Raw genomic sequence first — 22,328 nt, 5'->3', positions numbered from 1 at the left:
ACGTGCAGTACACGCAGAATATTCTACAACCAAGAGTGGATAGAAAATAACTCCCAACGGATCCGTTTTAATGCACTGATAATTACGTACAGTTTCCCGCGCAATTTCGTACGGAGGTTCCCATCAATTCCGGGAGATGCCGCGTCGGTCGGGGGGCGCGAAGTTGAGCAATCGATTGCGATATATCGCAAGAGCTCCGGCGTCGAGGGGCGACGCGCACGCGCGGTGCCGTCCGCGCGGCGATTGGCCGGCGATGATGTCATGCAGTCTCCCCTAAGTCTCTGATATCATCTGCGGGCTTTTCTGCAGTCCACACCGATCACTCGAGCGGCGTAGCCGCGTCTTCGGAGATTTTACACCTGTGCTTGATATATCGTCCACACTGTGTGCGCCGTTAGGCCCGGCACCAGCCGTTCACCAGCCAGTACCTGTCTTCCGGTCCCGTCCTACGCGCGAAAGGTGAGTCCATTTCCCAAGATCAACCTCCACCGTGTTCGTGCAGTGCACGAGAGCTAACGACCCCGCGAGGTTTCGCCACCCACGTACACACGTCTTCGTACGTTCGTGCCTGTGAGTGTAAACATACGTTCGCGTCTTCGCGATACGCCTGTCATCGATAGAACGCTGTCAGCCGCGTAACTGTAAATTCTCTGGGCGACTCGTTGTCGGAGGTTAGGATTCCTTTATTTTCGTTTACGCCAACAGCTGGCGGGCAAACGTAACGGGGTAGATATCGCGTACGTGACTCGTCGCGCGATGTTTTCGACGGTCAGGTGTCAGATGGGATGGAATCGTGAACGATACGAACGAGATCGGTCTCGTTCCGTGCGATATCGTCTCGATTGCTCGCGAACGGTGGCTTTAGGAACACGTGGCCTGTTGGCTTGTCGTGTGTCTGTTGATCGTGTCGTGACCCCTGTGACTTTTACGCCGAGGTTACTGTTAGGTAGACGATACTGTTTGTTGCGTTGTTGGTACGATTGCACTGTGCGTGACTCGAGCAATACCGATATCTGTTATCGTAGATTATAAATAACCGTAGGGCGAACCGTGCAGAATGCTTCCCTTTAAATGCACGTGGTCGAATTCGTATTTTCGTTTGTTTATCTCACAGGGCGAATGTTTGTTCTTTCCGTGGGATTTTTATTGGGTTATTCGGAGAATCGTATGTAGAGTTTGGAAGTATGATACTGCGTCAATAGTGGAGAATTTAAAAGAAAAATTTTTCCTTGCTGCAGTGATTCGAGTACTGTTTCATAATATTTGTAAATATTTATTTTGGTATTTTATGATGCTTTTAACCTAAATAGACACCAAATTCTGCCATCTGTTAGCCCTTAGTTCTTAGAAGTAATTCTACAAAATATACAATGTTTATTTTTGTTAATGTCTAAGGAAATAGAAAGTGCCGAGTATTGAGACTTTTGTTTCATAAATACATTAACTATTGAAGTAAGTTTTAGGTTCAGGGATAAATTATACAATACTTCTTTTATTTTCATAGAATTTTAACCACGTAGAGTGATAAAGGAGCAATGTAGGAGATAATTGACGAAATTAAAAGTTTCCATTAATGATGTGTTTATCTTATATTGTAATTCTACTTTAGCATGTGAGTAGAATTCTCACTCTAATTCAGTAAAATTGTATCCTATAGCATTCCATTTAAGTTCAAGATTATTTTCCCTATTATCACATTAATAGATGTAGAAGTAATTTATATTTCATCCCTCTCTGATGTTCAATCAATTTCTTTCTACTTCCACATCTACAAATCCTCTATTTGTTTCAATCCTAATAACACTGATATCATTTATCAACTTCCAACAGAATTTTATCTACAATCAAGTTATAAAATCCATTCAATGTCATTATTAAATAAACGTACGAACTTATACATTCCCCGTACGATTAAACTTAAACAATCGATTCCTAAACGACACAAAATTTTCCAAATCACAAACTTCTTAGTCGTTTCGCTTTCACTCGATCTACCAATTACAATTACTCACGAACATTCCACTCTACGATGTAATAACCCGTGCTACCCGATTGAAGTGTCGTCCTTTCTATTTACCACAATTTCCTCTCATTAATGCGGCCTAAAATCTCACGAGGACACTTCTGTGTCCCGTTAACGACGCACCCGTGCTCCCCTAAACTCCTCTCGTCGACATTTAAAAATCGAGACGCGCGTGAATCCGCAAATAGCTAAAATCGTTGTCCGCGTCTCGACCTTTTTGCCCGCGAAAATTGTCGCGACTCGACAAGTGGCGGTTTCTCCACTCCATTTGCCGACCTTAAAGCTTCGACGCGACCATAATGCTCGTTGTTCTTCAATGGCGATACAGCGGCCGCGGTTATGCCACCGTTTCCATGTACTCTGTGTCCGCGTGAACGCGTTGCGTCCGTTGCACATATGTATCTGGAATCGGGACGATTGTGCACCGCGAAACTTTCCGCATTCGCTGGGAAGTCGATGGCCAGGCAATGCCTGACCCCTGGAAACTGATAACATTTTCCTCGTTTATTGAAAGCCACGCGTACAACGACGGATCTGTCTGCCGGAAGGTAGATATTGTTGCAGTGAGAAATTGTTTCCAGGCACGTTAGAGGCTTTGAACGCTCATCGAGAGCAGTAAAAAATTACTTAATCGACGTTTACGATTTAAAATACAGAAGTTTCATCCACCTCAATATCAAAAACAGGAGACGATAAAGAGAAATTAAACGTAGCACATCGTAGCGAATACTTTCTAATTAAGACTTCGTTTAAATGGAATTAAAACACAGGTTTCCCGACGTGTCTTATGATAAATACTTAATCGACGTTTACGATTTAAAATGCAGAAGTTTCATCCACCTCAATATCAAAAACAGGAGACGATAAAGAGAAATTAAACGTAACACATCGTAGCGAATACTTCCTAATTAAGTCTTCATTTAAATGGAATTAAAACAGAGGTTTCCCGACGTGTCTCGATTATTTTAACGTTAACCTTTGCCGTTTCCTCGTTAAAATTCCAGCAGTTTAATGCTTCGCTATTTTCATTACTTTTTCTCTGTTAATAAGCTTCGTTGTTCCTTTTATGTTTTTCAGCTTCGCTTGTTAGCGTTCAGCGCCTTTCGGTGGCTCGTAGAATCCTCGTTTCTCCGTTTTTGGTATTCCTTCGTCGAATGGAAAAAGTTTGTAAAGTTTTGAAAAGTGAAAATCGATGGATTGAACATTCGCGGAATTTAATTCGAATTCGGTACGATAAGTTGGGGAATAACAGCACGATTTCGTTTCTCGAACGATCCCGTGGAACGATAGAGCGACCGTTTTCTAGAAATATGTTTCCAGAATGATTATTTCGAACCGTTTCGTTTCTTTCGTGGATTAACGAGTCGCATGGCGCAGTATGATTGGATTGCGTTCTATTTGTTTTTATGAGATTAGTAACCCAGCGGAGTGCTTTGCTCGCGGGGCTTTCGTATTTTGAACGAAAGCTTGAACAAAATACAGTTCCCGTGGACATATCTTGGAGGAACAGTGTTTCGTAATTGTTCGTGACGTAACGTTATCCTTGACATCGTAAACGCAAACTTTTACGTTATTCTCTGGCGTACGATAAACTATTCTACGTCGAAAGTTTTAGCGTTCGCAACAATGTAACGAGGACATTGCGCCTTTGGAGTTTATATCGTAAAATCGACTCTTCGTAATCACTTTTCGAAGTACGAGCGTACGTTTACGACGTTTAGAATGTTTACGTTTTGAAAGGAATAGTACTGAAGTTATATGGTTTGTAAAGAAGTTGAGAATGGCTTGTGAGAAACTCTCACCGTTTGGTAAAACTGTTATCGACCGTACAGTGTCTAAATTTGAGTTGCAATTTGAATATTGTGTCATTAAATTTTTATTTACCTTCTGTGAAATTCTGTTTGAAATCGATTCGAGCAAAAATCGTTTTTCGTTGCACAGAGGAGCGTCTTCTTGTCGCGAAATTTCAGTATTCTTTCATGTTTCCAATAATTGACGAGTAGGGGAATGTTTGTCGCGAATAATTGACACTTTTCATCTCGACGTTCGAGTCACTGGCGCAGAACGCCATCGAAATGAACGTTGTTGGGCCATCAAGGCTCGCGATAATAGTTACTCCAATTAGAATGTATCGTTCGAGAAATTTTTTTTCGTATTTATTTATACAGGGTGTTCGGCTACCCCTGGAGGAAATTTTAATGGGAGATTCTAGAGGCCAAAATAAGACGAAAATCAAGAATACCAATTTGTTGATGGTGGCTTCGTTAAGAAGTTATTAACGTTTAAAGTTCCGACCGTATTGAATTTTTTTCTCGAAAATGCGCAGGATTTCGGGGGTAGGTCTATTCACTAAAAATGATTGTAATTGACCCCCGCAACGGAAAATAATTTTTCCAGAACGATTTGAAATTTTTTAATTTTATCGAAAAATTTCACACTTTCTCGAATTTTTTTCTAGGAAATGAGTAGGATTTCGGGGATATGACTCTTCACCAAAAATGATTGTAATTGACATAAATTGTAATTGATATAAAACGTGTCGAGTAAAGTGCATACAAATTTCTTACGTAATAATTTATATAAATTAATCGAGGAGAAACGTTTGTTAGAATTTATTAGAACATGAGAAGCGTTAAAAATTGGCAATTTAAATGGAAGTTCGTGACGGTTTTAGCAGTCTTCAATTATAGTTGGAAAACTGTTCGCTTCAATTTGTTTTTACGAGTTCATTAAGCGAACGAGCCAATTTTATAAAAGTCAATTTCGACATGCAAATCGCACTTGAGGCAAGAGTTTCTCGTCGCGTCTTTTTGTGGAAATCTGTTTCTCTAAGATTTTCTTCTTAAATTCTTCTTAAATCTAATCTTCCATTAAGAATTCTTGATTCGATTAATTATTATTACTAACGACTACCAAGTGAAAATATATATCGTTGCCAAACGTTCGCTAATTTACGATACACATATTTTTAAACATTTCCATGTTTATATAATCATAGATTTCTTTACAGCCAAAGATTGGTCGACAGTTTACACATGAAATATACAGATAATAAATACTGAATACTTGCAAGGCTCGTACTTTAGATTATCTTTCGTGAAACTGTTCCGTGAAGCTAATCCAAACATAGGCGTTGGATTGGAAGTATAAGTTATGGAAGAATGCAGAGTGGGAAGTTTCGTGAAATCGGTTTTGGCAGTCAAAACCTGTTAAACGTGCTCTTACGGAGCCAGTAAATACTTAATAATGAAACAGCGCGGAATTTCACTATTTTGTGGTACGTGTAAACACTGGTAATCGACCAACTGGCATAAAATACCTGCCCCGGCAGGGGTTTGCGTCGGTGTAGGCGTGAATAATATATGCTCGACTCGTGAGCGTTGTGTTTTGGCGGTAGGACCACCGCGACCAGCCGTGGGAATAGCATAAGTTCGCTGGGCGTCGCTTAGAGCGGGCCATATTTATGGCATTGTGCTCTGCTTTGGGGTGGAAAGTGCTGCAAGAAAAACGCTGGTAAAATATATATACGCAACGTCGCGAGAATGTACCCGCCGAGAGGATGAAACTAGGCTCGAATGGCTCCCCAGTGTTTCGGGAGTATCGGTTCGAACTGTTCTGCCACGGGCAACTTAAAACACAGAAAACAGCACATACGCGGTAAAAAGAATTGGGATTTAATATTTCATCACAAAAATGGAGCAGTTTCGTTGAACTATATTCGCTAAAAATTTAAGAGACCGATTTTTTCAAGGGTTCCGTCGCTGAATAATGTACGTTTACTTTGTAAATTTTTTACGAACAAATCACCGAGCATTTTAATACGAGAGTTTTTCGAGCATTGTTGCTCGTCTTTCGAGGATACTCATAAATTTTTTTAATAGGAAATAGTGAAAAATGTAGGAGTTCTATAACGATATGTATGTGGGCTGTTTTGGAGAAATAGGTTTAGCTTGGAAGAAATTAGATCAAGAATTAAATTTCAAATATCAATTTTTCGAGATTGGGGGGGGGGGGAAATATAATAACACGTCAGATCTTAGTATCCTCAATTCTAGGTGTAAAAGCATGTCTTTCGAAGATTCATTACAAATTTCAAGCGAATTTTGAATGAAAACATAAACGTATTTTTCATCTATGTACAGTAAAAACATGTTACCATTAGGTCTGAGTTGTTAGTTATTTCTTCTGGCTTAGGGGGTGCTATAAAAAAATCGCTGAGACACTGAGAGTGCTATGAGAAAATCGCTGAGCCACCCGAGGGTGCCGCGAGCAAAGTTTAGGAACTGGAGAAATTCATAGGTCTAAAAAATGTTTCACTAAAGAGTTAAACTTTTAAAACAATTATCTTTTCACGAAGTATTTTCATAATAGTTCGAAATTCAACAGTGCACGTGAACTAATTACAAATATTAGTATCCCCCCAATGAATTGTGTATACATTTTCTGTAGCTTCTAAATAAATCTAATATTGACGGTCAAAAAGGTAAAGGAAGCTCAGAATATTATCTCGGAGTCGTTTATCGGTTTCGTCGTAGGAATTTCCTATTTCCGCGTCAGAAATATTAGAGCTCGAGAGGCGGTTATATGAAAAAAGTTATGTACAAAATATCAGAAGAATATTTTCGATGAGAGGCTCACCCCTCGACTGTAGTGGGCCCTTTGCATTTCAAGAATACCAGTTTCGGCAGCCCGCGTCTCTCCCTCCAACCTTTACGCGTTTTCCCTTTGCATGTTACCCCTCCGTTCTCTTCGCCCCTTCGCCTCTGCCTTTTTCTCTTTAATTTCGTTTGCCGTGAAACTTTTGAGCGCGGCGAGCTTTTGAAACTTTCCGATAGAAGAACCCTGTAAATACATTGTTAAAAAACACACGCACACACGCACGCAACAGCACGCTGCTTTAGCCAAAGTATTAACAAATTACAGGCCGTTAATTACATTCCTGCATCGTTTTTGTAGCGAACAAACGAGTAAATCGTGGACGTGATACATCCCCAGAGAACTCGAAATCGACGTATCGAGACCAGGGAATTCGAAATATGCAATTACCGGCGAAAGTTTATTGGAATAATAAATAACGAATTAAAGCAACGTGTAATAATATATTCGTGACATTTGTTCCATTGTGATTCGTCGCGGGATTTGTATTCAAATAATATTATTAAAATTAAAACTTGGCGTGAAGTAGGTGTTACAAAATGTTATTTGCTGGCCAATGTATGAAATACAAATCAATTCCAAATAAAATGACACAATTTTTGGAACGTCTACAAAGGGGAAACGAAATCGGTGAAATAGTCTCGTGGGTCAGGTTCTTAAACCTGATCTCTCATTTGTCGGATCGTTTCTCTAATTCTAACCAATCGAGCTAATCGGACCTTCGGCAGATTTCTTCTCCCTAAGCACTCCAAACCTTTGCCATAATTGGTCCCGATAAATTTGATCGTTCGAAAAAGTACGCGTAGAAGATTTTAATTTCTGAGTTTAATGGTTACAATTAATCGTGGTTGCCTAGACAGATATTTCTGTTTAATTTGGAATTGAAACCTAAGCCTCAACTTTTCACATTTCCTTAAAATTTTATTTCTTGAAAGCATTGTAAGAATTAGAGTAAAATGCTTATATAAATATTCGTAGTTGTGATTATTCTCACTCCATTTTTGGGGGGAATTACAATGAAATTTCCGGTTAAATAACTTCCACGAAAATTAGTAATTAGTTCTCTGACTCCACCAAAAAAGTTTGCCCACAACAAGTGCTGAAAGCCCACCGAAACCGTGTGAAGACCTCTTGAAACCCTCGTGCGGTCAGAGTAGGGAGGGAAAAGAAACTGAACGAGTGAAAAATCGAGAAAACAGGTATAATCAGAAACCAACGTGTTCCAGCCAGTGTCACGACTAAATTCGAATTAACTAAACGCAACACGGATTCAATCACGCGCGCACCATCGATCGGAAAATGAGTTTCGTACTCTAAATAATGATCGTCGGTATCGTGTAATTCATTAACAAACACGCTAGCTGCTCATCTATACAGAAATTCGATCTCACTGGACTCCTGCGTAACAAAATCGCCGTATCACGCGTAATAATCTCAGCCATCCAGAATCGTGCTTATCAATGGCGTTCGGTAAATCGACAGCCACCGATCGGTTCGCGTAATTTATCTGGAGTTGTGCTTATCATAATCTCGTGCTCCGCGAAGCACATTGTTCGACGTAATTAAAATTATTTTTTCGCCTGAAAAATACTCCGATCAATTCGATGCAAGTGGAGACGAATTTTATTTCCATAATATCCGTATTTGAAATTGTAGGTTCAGGTATTCAATTTAAATAAATTCTAGATGTTCGTTCCATCGAATAATTGTAATATTAACAAACCTAGTATTTTTGTGGTCCTCGATTCGATTAGTTTCCTTCGTTAAATATAGATCCGTTTAACGCCCGATAGTCGTGTCGCGGTGTCTGAAATTTAATATTTGGTCGATGCTTCGCGTACGAGAGCCCCTAATTGTTTTCAGCGGCGTAATTGCGTCGTTAGGAAAGATAAACGCGTGCTAGGGAATGGCGTCTGCCACGATTCGCGTCGTAACGTTCGTGGACGATCAGGATTCGAGGAACGGGTCGGAGGAAAAGCGAGAAACGAGATCGAAGACGCGTCGAACAATCAGCAACGCAAACAAGAGGGCGCCTGGAGTAGGTTTTTTTCTTGGTCGATCGGTTATCAGCGTCGTCTTCTCGGTGCTCCCCCGTGGATTTCGCAGTATTCGTCCCTCCTTGGCCCGCACTGCGGACTGTTCCGCGGAAACTTCGAAGATTCGTCAAACCTACCACCGAACATCGAGAAGTTCGACTTGGAAGCGTTCCAACCTTCTCTCGATAGATTGTTGCGCCTCTTCGCTCGCTCCTCACGATACATCTTGGATGAAACGAGGAGAGAAACGTTCCTAGAGTCGATAGAACCGTGATTGACGAGCCGCTGAGACGTCCGTTTTGATAAGACGGAGTTCTATCGTTGAATCATCGTTCCAGTAATTAAATTTGACGCGAAAATTCGCGATCGTAACGTTTTAAGCGCAAATGTGAACGTAGCAGAAGATACGAATATTGTTCGATATTTGTGGGAAATAAATATTTGATTCTGTAATATGCTACCTTAAACTTAAAATTTTTCTTTTTTCAACAAGTACTATGTCGATGGAATTTTGTTTGGGAAAAGTTCTTTCGATGCGGTTACGGGAAATCGTGATCTGACTTTTCATTGACGATCTCGAAACTTAAAACGGAAGATTCGATCAAACTTCCAACGAAATTTCGGAGAATCGACGGTATTCAGAACTGAGGTGGTGTTCCTTTGCAATTAGGACAAACATCCAAAATTTGGTCTCTACGAACAGTTATTATTCGTCAATCGACTTTCTCGTTTCCATATCGTAAAATTTTCTTTTAAACAATTTGCTTAGAAAGTACGTTTCGTAAATTAAAAATTACGTCGACTGGTATTCAATTTGCGTGGATTTGATCAGCCATATAAATCATCACGTCTTGGAAGGATCGTTCGATTATTAATTGTTCTACCTGCCAAGACGTTTAACCCATTGTCCGCGGATGTTGTTACAGCGATTTACATTCATATTGGGATTAAAGATTCATAAGGGGGGATCGATTATGCAGTCCAAACACGATTATTCGCATGCAAATGCGAGAAAAAAGTTGCGTGGTGCGATAACCGCGAGGTTGGACGTCTCCGCAGTAGATATGCCCCGCGTGTGATCAGACACGACAGGTCAACATAAATACAATCGTTTGCGTTAACGCTGAAATGTTTATTTTTATGTCTTCCTTACTTTCGAATAGCAGACACTGGATATTTTGTGTTAATTTATCTTAAATATATATTATAAATAAAATTAACATAAAAAACAATTCACTGGTACAAAACGGTTTATTGATTTTCATATGGATTAGAATGAGTCACAGTATCTCCGGGATGCAGTTGCACATAATGGCTACGAGGGTGTTAGATCGAAGTCTTATAGAGGGGTGGTTCTGATCCAGATGGATGTTCCAGTAGGACGTTCGTAACGTACCGTGTAATTCGGTCCTTTTTCATTTGGAAATAGTTTGAATCGATCATTCGATGATCCCGCGTCTGTTCCACATTGGCAATTTATTTTCCATTTTGATCTCCATTCATCTCGTACGCGCGTACAGCGTTTGACCACAATTTCTTGCTCCATAATCGTGAATCGATCTTAGTCAAACTGTTCTGCTAACATTGTACGCCCACTAATTAAAATAAAACATCTTCTATAACCTCTCTCTCGGTAATTGGTCGGGCACAGTACCATTTGATTATAGAAATTAAGATTACGAGATGTTCAGTTCAGGTTTGAAGATTCCAGATAAATACTCATTTATGTTCATTGATTCTAAAACTTTCCTAGCTTTTATAAAATAAAATTTTGTATCTCCCATTTACGAAAGTCAGACTGTCAAAACTTTAATTTTAAACAATTGTAAACTGTACAACTTAAAATTTTCGACACTTATTTTCGTAATCAAAATTTCTGAATTCCGTTTGAATTTATTTCCTTCGACGTTCCAACTTGAGAATCAATCGTCACGATCGAAGCGTTAAACGAAGCACGAATTCGTTGATACGCAATCTCCAGCATACTTTTCCATGCAAATCGCGCTAATAGCATTCCTACAAATTTTCTTAATCTCGTTTTCATTCCTTCTTGGCCGGCTAATATTAACATCGCCAACGTAAAGGTATGAATATTCACGTCTAAAGGGTCTGCCTTCTCTCCCTAATCAACTTTTCGACCGTTTCTTTCCTCCGCTTGCCTCATAATGAACACCGAACTTATTCTGGCGACGTTTATGCATTCTTTCGAGCATCCAATTCGTGTATCGTGTCCCTTTCATCCATACTTACTTTCTTCCAATTAGTTCTCCATACACGTGCAAATAATTACTTCAAACCATCAATCGAGAATGTCAAAATTAAAATTGCTCAACACTGGAACTACCAAAGCAGTCAAAATTACTCATTCGTAATTTCTAATAAAACTTGTGAAAAATTTACGGCAATTTTCTATGAGAAAATGAAGAAACACTTACTTTCATTGCATTATACAAATACGATATAATTGTCGGCAGTTCTAGCGTTAAATGAAAACCAAAATTCCCTCTTCTGGTCTCGTTCATAGTACATCGTCGTTATAATTTCGCGTGAAAGTGACTCGTGGAACGTTATACGTTTTCATTTCGCGACGTTTACGCGCGGTTTTTCTCGGAGGACGCGCGGATTTACGCCCACGCAAACGTGTACCTGACGTGACCGCTACTATGTCACTCCGTCTCGTCGTTTTTTCCTAATGAAACGCAAACGCGAACACGAACACGAACAGTCGCCCAACCGACCGTGTTTGCTCCGAGAAATTGTAATTTTAGTCTCTCCCTTTTGTCGTTGCGTCTGTGTCGACGGTGTTCCCCGTCCCTTTTACCCTCCGTAGGCTCTGTCTTGCTCGTCCTTTGGTTTAATATCCTTCCTCGACTCGTCGTTTCTCGCGGCACGCGTTCCTCGCGTGCGTTCACTCGTGCACGAAACGCGAAACGCGAAACGGAAAACGCACCGCAAACACTTTTACGTCCCCCTCCTCCTCGCGAGCGTCGCGACGTACCGGCCGTGAAATTGATAGCTCCGTTGGAATTTATCTCGGTGATCTACGTTCGCGAAAACTTTACCACCCGGTAGGAAAACTCTTCCTATTCCGTGGATTTTTATCGTACGCGCGAGAAGTTTTAATTAAAGTAATTTTACACCTACGCCGCGAACGTTTCTGCGTTTGCAGAGTTCTTCGTCGTTTCTTTCCCCCTCGCCCTTCGACCGCGTAATATTTTAACGCGCGTCGTTCGAGCAAAGTCTACCATTTTAATTGTATATTTTTATCGTATAAATTCACAAGGGTATTGTCTCCATTTTTCGTTTTTTTAATCGAGTGGTCCAGGAGGAAATTCTTCTTGTGTTCTGTACAGGAAATTACAGCATTTGACATCAGTTTGATAAGTTTTAAAGCACTGAGTTGAATATTTAGCCTGAAAGAAATTTCTGTGTAGGATTCGATGCGATATTTTTATTCGATATCGAGTATTTTGTCGAGCATCGAAGTCGTTTACGTTCCTCCAATTATTCCGGAACAGCGTGCTTAATCTTCAGCTAGTAGAGCGGGGATGTAAATGACCCACATTGTCGTCCCAAAGCGTCGCATCTGATTAGTCGCAGCAGTCATTGACCTGAAAATTTGAGTACTCTAATTTCGGTCTGTCGCAAAACATCGTCTGAATTGTAGACAATTTGATTGTTACAATCAGTAAGATAAAGTAAGATAAAGTAAGATAAAGTTTGGTAAAAATATGTTTTGCCCAAGAATTTGTACTTCTTTTGCGTTTCTACGGAATAAGAATAAAAAAATAAGTAAAATAATTGTGTTTCACCCTCGAAACCAAGTAGCTCTTGTATTCAAGATTCGTTGTCGTTTTCGAACAAACACCATGAATATTGTCGTGAACCAGTAGAAAGTTTTTATTATCGAAATTTATGTTAGTTCACGTTGAAGAAATAAAATTATGTAGGCCTTAATCGGTACCTAAATTTAATCGTTGATGTTTGGATGTGGCCTTTGAAGGTAGTCGAGTTGGTTGCCTGGATACTGGAATTTTTATGAGTTTTCTCTCACTTTACGGGGTCAAGGAACAACTTTTCGAATATTATTAGAATTCCTATACATTCTTCACTAAAATACGCGTTGTTTGCCTTTCGAAACATTAAAATCGTCCAATCCGTTCAGAAGTTATGATGTTTTAAAGATACGCATGAAATTTCAGTGAAACATATCAACGGATGGTCAGACAGTACATTTTCGCTAAGGAATTTTTTTCTCGAAAATGCGTAGGATTTCGGAGGTATGTCTATTCACCAAAAATGCTTCTAATTGACCCCCGGAATTAAAAATAATTTTTCCAGCACGATTTGAAATTTTTTAATGTCGTCGAAAAATTTCCCGGTCGGTATGGAACTTTAATCCTTAATAACTTTTCAACAAAGCCTTAATCAACAAATTGGTATTCTTGATTTTCATCCTATGTTAGCCTCTAGAATCTCCTTGTATAAATTGCACGCAATACTAAAAATAGCGTATCGATAAAATAAATAAAAATGGTAATAATAGGTCAACTCGTAGAGGTTCCAGAAATGAAACAATTTCTACATCTTGAAGGATCCATCAGTTTTACGCTCGTCCACGAGGAAGTAGCGGATTTAACGCGCGCGTTACGCGGAGGTTTCGTCGAGGGAATAAACGCAAGGACGCCCGTGGGCGTCACGACGCGGTTAAAGGGCGCTTCCGTCGTTTTAGCAAAAAGCCACGGAGAAGAAGGTGAGCGCGGCACGCAGCGGGCCTGCACTTATAAATCGCTTAATCGCTGCTTTTCACGGATCAGGAACTTTAGAAAAACTTTCTCGTTCTGTCCCCTCCCCGGACGGCGTTCCTTCGTTTCTCCTTCGAGCGACCACTTGGCAGCGTTCGCGTCGAGAATGCTTGATGCAAACGAAACGCGATCCGGAGCTTTCGGGTGACGTTTCGCCAATCCCGCCAGGCCTTGGCGGTTCTCTCTTAACGCTCGAGAAAACTGCGATAGCGCCAACCTCGCGAATTTCGAACCGGGAGTTGCATAGAGCGACGGCGAATAAGTATTATTAGAAAACGAGCTCGCGAAACGTTTTAGTTCGCGATCCTTTGAGGTTAGCGGGACCGTAGATCCGCGCTTGATAAACACGAGGGGGGTGCGAGATTTAATACGTTCCAGTTCCAGTTTTCTCTTTCATCGGCGCGAATACTAATGGGCTAACAGAAATTATTCCTCCTCGCGACCCTTTCGGTACTCGAAACATGTTCGTCCGTTCGGAAATATCTGATTGCTATTTGCACGACATGAAAATTTTGTAAAAAATTATTTTTTAAATCGCGGAGCAATTCTTTTTCTCCTTCTTCTTCGGTAGTCATTTATATCGTTAAATTTTGTGCCATAGATTTGAGTTGCTCTTTCAAGGTATCCCTTATAAGGTCCTTGGATATATGGAATAAGGGTTGTATCTGACCTGATGCCATAATACTGTCTTTGCTTCGAATTTTCTGCACAGAATGTGTCGTCCTCTTTGATGGTGTTGTTTTGTAAAGTTTATTGTTTTTCTTTCGTTTTTTCCTAATATCAGAGCCTGATGACGAGTCTGTAGTATCTGTAGAGTCGTATGGTGGATTTGGAGTTAGTTTCTTCTGCAATCAATGGATTCTATTTTTAATACTACGTTCTCTCAGGAAAGGATAGATTCTTGACAGCATTTTTATTAGGCAGGAGGTGTCTTCTGTAAATTCTTTAACTGCTTTAATTGGGTCAGTTGCGTGGAGCAATTATGTTTTCTGTATTTCAAGTTGAACATAAAATTCCACTCAAATTCTATCGTTCGTAAAAGTGATTAAGAAAGATTTTTAGGAATTCTCGCGAACTTTTGTGACCCTAATCCGGGTTTCGGTTCTCAGAGTCTCCGATCGAGTCTACCGAATCTTGTTTCTCGCGGGCGTCGTATGGAAAAAGCACGAAACTCCGTAGGTGTCGCGGGAAGAAAGCAATCGCAGGCATGTCTGGTGCCCCGCAACGCCTGCAGCAACGAGCCCCAGCATCCGCCGGATTTCCATCGATTTCACTCGGTTCCAACACTCTCCCACCCACGCGTCTCTTGCGGCCACGTTGGATGGCGGTGGCTGGCTTTGGTTTCATGGAGAGCGTAATGATCGTATGATGACGGCTGTCAATATGTTACCGCGCGCCATCTGACGTTCGCATCCCGGCTGTTTGATTATGTGCCACATTCTCGTTGGCAAGTAGACGATTGGAACGGAAAGAGATCGCAGAGAGGGACGGGGACGTTCTGCGTGCGCCCGTTTGCGCCGGAAATGCGCACGAATGTTCGAAAAGTGGGACGGTTCGCCTCGTAATGTTCCACGAATTAAATTTCCCTCGTATTTTCATTAAAACGCTATCAATTCTGGAAGCAATTTAGGCATGAACGTGTAAACGTCGAGGGATGGTAATTATTTTTCGATTAGAAACGGTGATATGTTTAAGTGTAATCTTTTTAGTGACGTTTCAAATTTCATTCGAATGGAGATTGTTATTCAAATTTATTTGATTATATTCAAATATGTTGATATTCTAATTTATTTGGTACTTGTGTAGTTGGTAGAATTCTATAAAAAATAAATGTGTGAACATTGAGGGGTGAAAGGTTAATTATTTTTTTTATTAGAAACTATGATATATTTAGGTGTAATCCATTCAGTAAAGTTTCGAATTTTATTCGAGTGTAGCTTGTACCTGGCAGTAGGTAGAATTCCGTAAAAAGTAACAAGTGTCTTAATAAATATATGTAACAAAATTAGTTTTGGAGATATTAAAGATCGTATAATTAATAATCAGATGTTTCAACTTCGAAAAAATTATTTTGATACGAGTCCAAAGTAAAACTAGGAACTCTGTTGAAAATGCGAAGATCAATTATATTTTAGACTTTGATCATCTGTTTTTAGCGTGTAAAAATGTACATACTAGGGAGGAAATAGAATAACTGAAGATACCGTTTATCGTTCTACTATGATTGTCACAGCTGTAACGTTATCGTGACTTGTTAGTCAAGCGTAGATTACAATTGTCGTCGACGTAAACTATATATCCCACGTTGGGCTGTCGATGTCTGATGAATACAGATCGTAACGCGACACGTACTACGTACGCCGGATGCACATTAAGGATGTCAGAATACTGTAATGTAACCCTATATCTCTCACGAACGTTCGTTAGTTCCAAAGACATTGATTGCCTCCTAGATTCTCTATCCATTTCCGTGTCTCGAGTGCGTTTTTTCCAAATAATGTTTGCATACATTTCATTTACCATCCATGTCTCTCAAGATTTCCAATAAAACGATTGTGTGTTCATTAAGCAATTAATACTCTTTCCTCTACCCACTTCTATTTTTAAAATACTCGATGCATTTAATGAAACGACGAATATATAATATGTATAGATAAACAAAATTTAAGATAAAAGAAAAGATTGTATTCTAACTATGGTTCCTCCACTGTGACGTCTACGTAACATCGATTAATATATTAAACGACATACTCGTTATTTTATTAAACATATTGCGTGCCCTAAAAATAGAAATAGCCAACTATTTTTTAATTTTGCACACGATAATCCTCCAGGATCGGAACTACGAGTCATCGATCATGATTCGCGTCCGTTCGAAGTTGACTTCGGTCGTCAACTAATATCGAGACGTTCTCGTAAGTTTTGACGTTTATGTACGGAGATTCGCGCGACAAAGGAAGATTAAAGGGATCGCCAGCTGTCGATTTCAACTTCGATTATGTCTGTTTCTACTTGCTTTGTTGTCTGCCCCCGCGGGACAATACTGATCCGATGACGGCTGTCGGAACGTCATTTGTACGCGTTGCTCGCCCGCAGACGGTTCGAGTTTTTTTAATTATGCGCCCGTATTTACATTAGTACGCCAGCGATCACTGTCAAACTGTCAATCACGAAACGTTGAATCGCTGTCGGTCCTAGGCAGCTTTCTGCAATAGCATTCGGTAGGCCAAACAAGCTAGAGCTAATAAGAGGAATAAACATTTTGTTTCATCTTCTCTTATCAAGGGTTGTGTCTTCAACTATTCCATCCGATGAAAAGTTTAATTCAGTTCTTAATTAATTTATGAACGTACAAAAGAGTAATTTTTTTCGGTCAGGTTCATTCTGTAATATTGCAGCTCTGACGTAAAATAAACTTACATTTCGTCCCTTAAATGGTTGTAAAAGAGTAAACGGAATATCACGTCACAAATGGGTACTTTTAACAGTCTGAAAGTGTCCTGCAACGTATCTATGACACGACATGAATCGAGACACGTGACGAAACTCTGAAAGCGACGCTAATGCCAATATCCTTCGACCTGGCTGTGTAGCAGGCTCATCAGTACGTCCACCTAGCTGACATAGGCTGGCTGCTTCAGACATTTGGCCCTGGGACAAAGAATCTACGTATAAAAGTCGACAAACAGAGACTAGCAAAAGGTTCTCCAACAAGAGGAACATAGTATTAAATTTCGTTCCCGATGCATTACGGCTCTCAAAGTCGAATACAGAGTCTGTCAAATTTTCGTTTTAATTATAATGTGTAAACAGTCTCAGCCATTGATTCGATTATTCTTAATCATTCTCGTCCCTGTCGTTCTCTGCGGGGATTCGTTTCGTTGAATTTGAATATTTTAAGCGTCGACTGTGTCCCTTTGATCGATTCGATTATCATCCACGTTGCGTGATCGCAATTACTGCGACGCAATGACACCTGTCAGAGCGTCGTTCGAGACGCCCGGCGTGCACGGATTTTTTAATCAGCACGCGCAACGGGGCGTGCATCAACGAACAATCGAATAGCCGATGCAACCGACACACAGGGACACCGTGTAGAGCGCAACGAGGAAAATGCGGAAAGATTAAAGCGATCACCGACATTGATTGCGCTCGCGATTAATGCTCGTTCGCTTTTGACGTTTTTTTTTTCTCCCTTGTTTGCTCGTGTCGGCGCGCGAAACCCCCGGATACGCTTTCGCATTATCGACACGCGCGCGTCAGCGATAGCTTTTCTTTTTCATTAGCGGTCTCACGAAAATTCTGCGCCGACGTGTACTTTCTTTTCTTTTTTTTTCGGTAACCGCGAGCAAACCCCCCTTCCCGGCATCCGTCGAGCCTTCATTTTCGAGCCTTTCAAATGACGGTCTATGCGCGAGCCCTTGTGTTTCCTTGATTAGGCGGCCATTGTTCTATTTCCGTTTTTTTTTCCTCCGCTCTGTCTCTGTCTTTTCGCCTCTCGACGTATCGGTTGTTTTTCCGATACATCGGGGGTTGCAATTTAACGGGACGTGCTCGCATAAATTTCTGTGTCTCACACGAAGGATGGAATTTAGAAGAAAACGGAGTCGTAGAGATATTTTACGAAATATCGTAAGTGGGATACTGCATTGGCTAGAATGTCAACGTGGACTGTGTTGCAAAATTAGCTCCAAGACGTTACGTGAAGACTAGATACACGAAGCGCGACTATAGTTGGATCAAACTCAAAACTGACCGCTGTAAACCACTAATGGCTCGTGCAAAGGTTTGGCTGGCTCCCAGCTCTTTTCCTCTCTTCGAGCAAATTTACAGTCACACGCTCTTGGACTATTAAATAGTCGGGCGAGTTTGTATAGCGTGCAGTCGTGTTCGAGTACGGAATATGTGATTTTTATTTAGGCATTTATAAAAACCAGCTGCTTTTCGCGGGGATTTTTCGTCCAAACACGATGGTTAAATTTTTGTTCATATTTGATCTGCTCACCGTCTCCTCTGCCTCAGATTTAAAGCCGCCACGTGAATCAAAATTTATAATGTTCTATAATTTATAGCGTCATTACATTACATTTTAAAAAAAGAAAACGAAACAGAAATTAAATCGTACCGTACGAAATAATTAAAATTCAAGTTATTAAATTAATCTCTTCAGGAATGAATTTTGTGTACATCGAAGCATACAAAGCAGCTTCCTCGTATAATCATTATTTTACGTAGTTACAAAATATAATAGAGCACGATGAATTATAAGTCAAAATACACGACGATACCAATTAAAACTTAAATGTCCGCCATGATAATCCCAGTCTCGACGATTAGTTTGATCCGGAATCTCCGCAAACAGTAAACTATTCAAACGATTAATTGCGTCTGAGCCAGAATCTGCTAGATAAGCTTTACCGAGATTGCAATTGGTCCGTTTCCCTCCGTTTAACGGGCGTTGCACGAAAATCAACAGAGTGTCGCGCGATAACGTTATTATTCTTCGATGCCCGTAAGATGCAGCCTCCTCGATGCGATATACGAGCTACTTCGCGACCAATTAATCTTTCATTGTGGAAATTCGGAAGTCCCGAGCGTGGCAGCGACGAATCGTTGCTCGTGTTTCCGTAATTAAGGCGCATTCACATGGATCACACTGGGGTGGCGTTAATTTAATGACCCTTGATTGCTCAGTGTAGTAATTGCTGCGCGGACACGCGCGCTAGCCCTTTTTACTGTTTAGGATGGTCGTTCCACCCGGACGTATTGTACTCGACTGTCGTACGCACGAACATCTAAATAATTCGTTTATTTGCGTTCCTATAATCGAGTCGACTCGAACAATTTTGTATTTTATTAAAGATAGTAGATTCTATAACGCCTGTAAACTAATTCTGACCCATAACCAGCTGGTTAGATGTCAGAAAATAAACTTTAATAGACTGATATATTTAACAGAGACGAGTGTTAAAATTTACCAATTATGTAGGAGTCAAATGCATGCATAGTTGGTGCGTTTTCAAAATCGAAGCTTTGTTGCAACAAATTTTATTCCCCAGAATACTTCGTGGAGCACTCTGTATTATATTCGAAGGAGGCTAGTACGAAAAGACGCGAAACGTTGTGTAATAAAATCCCATTACACATGTTCCTAAAATTAGATTCTGCTCGAGAGGATCGATAAGGAGAGGAATGGCTACGTTGCTACATATGATTACATATTTACTCTGTATAAGTAGTTGCATCGTAATCCGGTTCCCGAACGGATCGGTGGTAGTAATTGAAATTTGCAAATGGGCGGAGCGGAAACGGGAGAGTTCCATTTCCGTCGGGAGTGGAAGGAAACCCATCCGAAACGGAAAGTCGTCACGATTCTTGAGGAAGCCGACTTTTTCCAAGTTGGAACATCCATCACAGAGGCCGAGCACTTTCTGTAACAATCCGTTATCAATCTTGCTAATGTCGTAGCCTCCCAGCCCCCGGATTATCATAACGCGTAGCCGAACGTCGCAATAAAACGGAAACCTTGAACAACGCCCGGAGTATTTGTTTCTGCGACTCGTAGTCCCTTGTATCCAACAACTTGGAAACGTATCATAGTTAATTCCTTGAGGAAACATTTATTTACGCAGAAATACTGGCTAGTAATTGTGTAAACATCTTACATGCAAATTTTAATTCTTTTTCAATCAAATAAACGATTTATAATCAATAGGAATAGTCGAAACTTTTTTAGGTAAATAGTGTCAAAGTAAATGTGAAAATAAACATAGAAGACAGCATAAATTATAGTAGTTGATATGGTCATCGGATAGAGGATGAAATGCCCTTTAAAATGAGCGTTTGTGAGAGTCGATAGCTCAATTAGTTCCGGAGATATAGCGATTTTAGTTTCGAGTCGATGCGGTGGCTAGTTTCGGAGATATAAGGGCGCGAAACGTTTGTTTACGTCAATGAACTCGCGCGCGCGTCAATAGTAAACAGTGCGTAGTAAATTCTTGGAAATACTACTACTTCCTGGTCACGCGACTGTCTCGACTCACGCGCGACAAGGAGGTACGGCGCGACGCGTCAGACGGAGACAGAGATAGTCAAATTAAGAAAAATACCCTTTTACATAACTTACGATATCTCGAAAACGGAATGTCCGATCGACAAAAACCAAAAACCATTTCAAAGAGGAAGCTTTACCGCTGCTAACAACGGCTCAATAATGGAGAAAATGCTAATAATTTCGAAACTGCACGTAATTAAAGTTTTCGTATTTTTAATGCGCGTTAATAGCCTTTTCTATCACGGGAAGCGAGAGACAGCGGAATTTAAAAAATTATCTTTTATATAAATTACGATATCTCGAAAACGGAAAGTCGGATCGACAAAAATCTAAAAGCCATTTTAAAGGGGAGGCCTTGCCGCTTCTAACAATGGCTCAATAATTAATAAAACGCTATTGGTTTCAGAGCTGCATGCATCTAAAGTTTTAGTATTTTTAATGCGCGTTAATAGCCTTCTCTAAGGCGGAGAGCGGAATTTTAAAAATCACCTTTTATATAAATTACGATATCTCGAAAACGGAAAGTCGGATCGACAAAAACCAAAAGCCATTTTAAAGGGGAGGCCTTGCCGCTTCTAACAATGGCGCAATAATGGATAAAACACTAGTAGTTTCGAAACTACACGTGTCTAAAGTTTTACTATTTTTAATGCGCATTTCATATGACTTTCTTATTATATTTCTATATAAATGTTATTTTCAGTTAGATACAACGATGCACTGTATTTTATAAACAAATATGGCACAAGAGTGTGACTTTTAATTTATTCTTAGTAACAAAACTCGATTCGTGCTTCCATAAAAGATTGCTCAATGCATCGTTGAACAACATTTCTTAAACGTTCCTTTTTTTAAATTTTCACGTATAGTCGATTCGTTTTAATTGGAACAGACGGTAAATAGCTGTCAGAATTGCGAATAGATGAAATAACGCCTAACATGGAATGACGCACACCGAGGTCCCTATTCTAATTAGGAAGCATCATAAACATACGTCCTCCGTCATTCCAACTGGAACCCTCCTTTCGTTCTTGCTGAACAGGGGGTGGTCATGCATACACGAAGTGACTGGCATATCCCAAGAGCTATTTTCCAATTGGCCAGTGTCCATAATTGAAGTCAGGGGTCCGTGGACTCGAGTAGAAGCGCAAACGATCGTAAAGCAGGGATAACTGAGCAACCGGATCGACGGTGGGTTATCGAGTCGAGTACGTTCGTCGGGATCGAGACAATAGATTTAAGGTGTCTTTGCTCGATCCCATGAATCTAACGCACGTGACGCGGAGCTGCTGATCAATCGTTGTAAAACACTTCGGTTACGTTAAAAGCTTCTAACCTCTTCGCACCCCAATCTGTTATGGTTTCGGATACCCACCTCTCGCATTTAAATTAATTCTTCGTTCGGCTTGTATTTTACGTTTAACCAGACGTCGATAAAACGAGGGACTATAGACTTCAGAGGGAATAACCTTTCGTCGCGTTTCGCATTGTTAAATTTAAATAAAACAATTTAGAGACGTAATTTAATATCATTTTGTATCACAAAGTAATTAATTTCTTAAAATAGTATTAAGTACAGTTGATATCTATTATACTTTCACCGTTCGATCTCTCATAATATGAGAGACTATATTATAGTCTATTTTAATTGTCCCCTTACTTTTAACTCTATCCAGAAATTTATTAACCAATTCATAAGTTTTGAATTGTATCCAGTTCTCGTACCTAACATTCTTAATCTGGCAAATTTGTTC

The 22,328-nt window shown here is 40.2% G+C and overlaps 1 protein-coding gene across 3 annotated transcripts in view; it reads left to right on the top strand.

Annotated features, from left to right (window-relative positions):
* The first annotated feature begins 309 nt into the window (after positions 1 to 309).
* The window catches only part of Hwt (SH2 domain-containing adapter heavyweight), a 159,363-nt gene continuing 137,344 nt past the window's right edge, over positions 310 to 22,328 (top strand). For all 3 annotated transcript variants that reach the window (XM_076762506.1, XM_076762489.1, XM_076762498.1), the window contains exon 1: positions 310 to 459. The gene's annotated coding sequence lies outside the window, so the exon portion shown is untranslated. The remainder of the gene's footprint in view (positions 460 to 22,328) is intronic.

This window comes from Colletes latitarsis, chromosome 1, assembly GCF_051014445.1.
Source record: "Colletes latitarsis isolate SP2378_abdomen chromosome 1, iyColLati1, whole genome shotgun sequence".
NCBI classification, from domain to species: domain Eukaryota; kingdom Metazoa; phylum Arthropoda; class Insecta; order Hymenoptera; family Colletidae; genus Colletes; species Colletes latitarsis.
Note: the sequence above shows the minus strand (reverse complement) of the source record. Positions and strands in the feature narration are given on the sequence as shown.